Raw genomic sequence first — 6000 nt, 5'->3', positions numbered from 1 at the left:
TTGGCATTGCTCTTATTTGGGATTGGAATGAAAACTGATTTTTTTCCAGTCCTGTGGCCACTGCTGAGTTTTCCAAATTTGCTGGCATATTGAGTGCAGCACTAGTATAGCATAGTCTTTTAGGATTTGAACTAGCTCAGCTGAAATTCCATCACCTCCACTAGCTTTGTTCATAGTGATGCTTCCCAAGGCCTGCTTGACTTCGCATTCCAGGATGTCTGGCGCTAGGTGAGTGATCACACCACAGTGGTTATCTGGGTCATTAGGATCTTTTTTGTGCTTCCCTGGTGGCTCAGACGTCAAAGAGTCTGCCTGCAGTGCGGTCCCTGGGTTGGGAAGATCCCCTGGAGAAGGAAATGGCAACCCTTTCCAGTATCCTTGCCTGGAAAATCCATGGATGGTGAAGCCTGGAAGGCTACAGTCCATGGGGTCAGAAAGAGACACGACTGAACAACTTCATTTTCTTTCTTTATGCTAATGCTTTAGTGGTACTACTAGTAATTTTTGTGAAATGTGAACTTTTGCTTCAGTCAAATTTTAGTTGTATTTTCTCCTATAGAATGTACCCTGTTTTCTCAGCTCTTATAAGTAACATATAAATTACTGCCTAGTAAATACCCTAGGGGCTTCCCTGATAGCTCAGTTAGTAGAGAATCTGCCTGGAGTACAGGAGACCCAAGTTCAATTCCTGGGTCAGAAAGTTCCCCTGGAGAAGGGAAAGGCAATCCATTGTAGTATTCTGGCCTGGAGAATTCCATGGTTTGTATATTCCATGGGGTTGCAAAGAGTCAGACACGACTGAGTGACTTTCACTATCATCTTTCAAATATCCTAGATTATTTTGTTAGGTAAAAAGCAAAACATTCAATACCTGGCCTGCATTATCTAATATTTTAATGCCTATCTGTATTTAAGTTTAAAAAATATTTAGTAATTTATTTAGCTGCACCTGATCTTAGTTGTGGCACATGGGAACTCTTTCTCTGACCAGGGACTGAACCTGGACTCTAGATGACCAGGAAAGTCCCTGTCTGTTTCTAATTTTGGATTTTGAAATTGTGCATAATGACAGAGGGAGAGGAGTTTGAAATAAGGGTAAAAATTATACTTAGGAATATAAAGTTTATTAAATGGTGAGCAGTTGTCTCTTTACCCTCACTGAAATGTAAACAAAACAAAAGGAAACACTATCTAAATACATTAATTAAGTCTTTGGGAAATATCTGGTTCAAATATCAAAAACATTACCAAAATGAGATCTGTAAAGTGAATTCTTGTATCGATACCAAGAACTGATGATTTAGTTAACAGGTTTTCTTGCCTTGAAGCTGAACAATAAACTCAAAGGACATCTTTGATGCTTTCCAATTTCTTCTTTAGAGTAAAAACATATCTTGACTAAATGTGTTAAGTGCATGCATACAATTAGTTCCTGATTTCCCAGGTTTCAAATACAAAAGACAACAGATATTTGTTCATAATAAACATGGCTTAGATTTTTAGCTTTTCTCTTTAAGGTTGAGAGTTTGGAGGTTTTAATAGTTTCTTATTATCAGGGCATTATCTCCATCTGGAATTTTCTGTTTCTCTTCTTTATCTGTTCTATTCCTGTCTCCATATTCGAGTAGCTCTAAAGTGCAATATGGCATATTCTTAAGTCTTCCTACTACAAAATGCTCCCAATTCAGTTCAGTTCAGCCACTCAGTCGTATCTGACTCTTTGTGACCCCATGGACTGCAGTACCCCCGGTTTCCCTGTCCATCACCAATTCCCAGAGCTTGCTCAAACTCATGTTAATCAGGTTGGTGATGACATCAAACCATCTCATCCTCTATTGTCCCCTTCTCTTCCTACTTTCAATCTTTCCCAGCATCAGGGTCTTTTCCAATGAGTCAGTTATTCGCATGAGGTGGCCAAAATATTGGAGATTCAGCTTCAGCATCAGTCCTTCCAATGAATATTCAGGACTGATTTCCTATAGGATTGATTGGTTGAATGTCCTTGCAGTGAAAGGGACTTTTAAGAGTCTTCTCCAACAACATAGTTTAAAAGCACCAATTCTTTGGCACTCAGCCTTCTTTATGGTCCAACTCTCACATGCATTCATGACTACTGGAAAAACCATAGCTTTGACTAGACAGACGTTTGTCAGCAAAGTAACAGCTTTGCTTTTTAATATGCTGTCTAGGTTGGTCATAGCTTTTCCTCCAAGGAGCAAGCGTTTTTTTTCATTTCCTGGCTGCAATCACCATCTACAGTGATTTTGGAGCCCCCCAAAATAAAGTCTCTCACTGTTTCCATTGTTTCCGCATCTATTTGCCATGAAGTGATGGGAGAAGATGATATGATGTTCGTTTCTTGAATGTTGAGTTTTAAGCCAGCTTTCTCACTCTCCTCTTTCAATTTCATCAAGATGCTTTTCAGTTCCTCTTTGCTTTCTGCCATAAGGTGGTGTCATCTGTACATTTTAGCTTATTGATATTTCTCCTGGCAATCTTGATTCCAGTTTGTGCTTCATCCAGCCTGGCAGTTCGCATGATGTGTTCCGCATAGAATTTAAAAAGCAAGGTGGCAATATACAGACTTGATGTACTCCTTTCCCAATTTGGAACCAGTTCATTGTTCCATGTCTGGTTCTAACTGCTGCTTCTTGACCTCCATACAGATTTCTCAGGAGGCAGGTAAGGGGGTCTGGTATTCCCATCTCTTTAAGAATTTTCCAGTTTGTTGTGATCTAGACAGTCAAAAGATTTGGCTTGTTCATTAAGCAGAAGTAGGTGTTTTTCTGGAACTCCCTTGCATTTTCGATGATCCAATGGGTGTTGGCAGTTTGATCACTGGTTCCTCTGCCTTTTCTAAGTCCAGCTTGAACATCTGGAAGTTCTTGGCTCACATACTGTTGAAGCCTGGCTTGGAGGATTTTGAACATTACTTTGCTAGCCTGTGAGATGAGTGCATTTGTGTGGTAGTTTGAACATTCTTTGGCATTGCCTTTCTTTGGGATTGGAATGAAACTGACCTTTTCCAGTCGTGTGGCCACTGCTGAGTTTTCCAAATTTGCTGGCATATTGAGTGCAGCACTTTCACAGCATCATCTTTTAGGATTTGAAACAGCTCAACTGAAATTCCATCACCTCTACTAGCTTTGTTCATAGTGATGCTTCCTAAGGCCTACTTGACTTTGCATTCCAGGATGTCCAGCTCTAGGTGAGTGATCACACCATCATGATTATCTGGGTCATGAAGATCTTTTTTGTATAGTTCTGCATATACTTGCCACCTATTCTTAATATTTTCTGCTTCTGTTAAGTTCATACCATTTCTGTCCTTTATTGTATTAATTTATGCATGAAATGCCCCCTTGGCTCTGGGTGAGGGATCACATCATCATGGTTACCTGAGTCATTAGAGAGGAGAGTGAAAAAGCTGGTTTAAAACTCAAAAGTTAAAAAACAAAGATCATGGCATCTGGCACCATTACTTCATGGCAAATAGATGGGGAAACAATGGAAACTGTGACAGCTTTTATTTCTTGGGATCCATAATCATTGCAGATGGTGACTACAGCCATGAAATGAAAATATGCTTGCTCCTTGGATGAAAAGGTATGATCAACTTAGACAGCATATTAAAAAACAGAGACATTGCTTTGCCAACAAATGTCCATCTATTCAAAGCCATGGTTTTTCCAGTAGTCATATATGGATGTGAGAGTTGGACTATAAAGAAAGCTGAGCTCTGAAGAATTGATACTTTTGACCTGTGGTGTTGGAGAAGACTCTTGACAGCCCCTTGGACTGCAAGGAGATCCAACCAGTCAATCCTAAGGAAATCAGTCTGGAATATTCATTGGAGGGACTGATGATGAAGCTGAAGCTCCAATAATTTGGCCACCTGATATGAAGAACTGACTCATTGAAAAAGACACTGATGCTGGAAAAGATTGAAGGCAGGAGGAGAAGGTTGGTTAGTAGAGGATGAGATCATTGGATGGCATCACTGACTCAATGGACATGAGTTTGAGTAAGCTCTGCAGATTGGTAATAAACAGGGAAGCCTGGTTTGCCACAGCCCATATGGTTGCAAAGAGTCAGACACAACTGAGTGACTGAACTGATAAGATCTTTTCTTGTATAGTTTGTCTGTTTATTCTTGCCTCTCTTCTTAATATCTTCTGCTTCTTTTAGGTCCATGCCATTTCTGAGTAGAAGGACTTGCACTCATCTCCTCTTGGGAGAACTCCAAAATTGCAGCTCTCTGCTGAAAAACTATTGACAGGAGAAAGTTGGGTCCCACCAAACAAAGATACCTCATGTCCAAAGGCAAAAAGAAGCCCCAACAAGATGTTAGGAGGGGCAAAATCACCTTTAGGATCAAACCCCATTCCCTCCAGAGATGCTCAGAGGGCTTAAACAAAACCTTGTGTGCACCAGGACCCAGAGACCCCACAGAGACTGAGCCAGACCTGCCTTTGAGTGTTTAAATGTCTCCTGCAGAGGCATGGATCAGCAGTGGTCTGCCACAGGAACAGAGCCTCTGGTTGTAGCAGACCTGGTACACACAGAGTGTGGCATAAACCATCTTGCAGGAGGTATCCATTAGCCCCTCAACAGAGCTGCTAAGCAGATGACCCATTAACTGCTGAACAATTATACCAAAGAAATTCTCACACTGTTCAGAAATTTCTAGGCCCCACAACAGATTTCCAAACCTGGGGATCCAGCAAAGGTACTGAGAACCCCCAGGGATTTGACTTTGGAAGCCAGTAGGATTTGATTACATAGTTTAGACAGGACTGGGGAAACAGACTCTTGAAGGGCACAAAGAAAATCTTGTGTGCACCAGGACCTGGGAGAAAGGAGCAGTGTCCCCACAAGAGATTGAGCCAGACTTGCCTGTGAGTCAGACTCCAGGAGTCTCCAGTGGAGGTGTGGGTCAACTGTGGCCTCCTGTGGGGTCAGGGGCACTGAATACAACAGTGCATGGATAAGTCTGTTTGAAGGAGGTCACCATTACTGACATTAACCCTACCATAGTTAAGCCTCAGGACAAACAACAGAGAGGAACACAATAGTCCTCCCACTCCCATCAACAGAATATTGGATTAAAGATTTACTGAGCATGACATCGCCCATCAGGACAAGACCCCTACAATCAGTCTCTCTCATCAGAAAGCTTCCATAAGCCTCTTGCCCTTATACATCAGAGGGCAGACAGAATGAAAACCACAATCACAGAAAACTAACCAAACTCATCACATGGATCACAGCCTTCTCTAACTCAATGAAACTATGAGTCATGCCATGTAGGGCCACCCAGTACAGACGGGTCATGGTGGAGAGTTCTGACAAAATGTGGTCCACTGGAGAAGGGAATGGCAAACCACTTCAGTATTCTTGCCTTAAGAACCCCAGGAACAGTATGAAAAGGCAAGAAGATATGACACTGAAAGATGAGCTCCCCAAATCAGCAAGTGCCAATATGCTACTGGAGAAGGGTGGAGAAATAACTCCAGAAAGAATGAAGAGATGGAATCAAAGTGAAAAGAACACCCAGTTGTGGATCTGACTGGTGATGGAAGTAAAGTCCGATGCTGTAAAGAGCAGTATTGCATAGGAACCTGGAATGTTAGGTCCATGGATCAAGGTAAATTGGACGTGGTCAGTCAGAAGATGGCAAGAGTGAACATCAACATTTTAGGAATCAGTGAACTAAAATGGACTGGAATGGGCAAATTTATTTCAGATGATCATTATATCTATTACTATGGGCAAGAATCCCTTAGAAGAAATGGAGTAGTCCTCATAGTCAACAAAAGAGTCCGAGAAATGCAGTGCTTGGGTGCAATCTCAAAAACTACAGAATGATCTCTCTTCATTTCCAAGGTAAATCACAAGGTAATTCACTATCATAGTAATCCAAGTCTATGCTCCAACCACTAATGCTGAAGAAGCTGAAGTTGAAAGGTTCTATGATGACCTACAAGCCCTTCTAGAACT

This window comes from Bos javanicus, chromosome 13, assembly GCF_032452875.1.
Source record: "Bos javanicus breed banteng chromosome 13, ARS-OSU_banteng_1.0, whole genome shotgun sequence".
In the NCBI taxonomy this organism is placed as follows: domain Eukaryota; kingdom Metazoa; phylum Chordata; class Mammalia; order Artiodactyla; family Bovidae; genus Bos; species Bos javanicus.
This window is presented reverse-complemented; position numbering follows the sequence as displayed.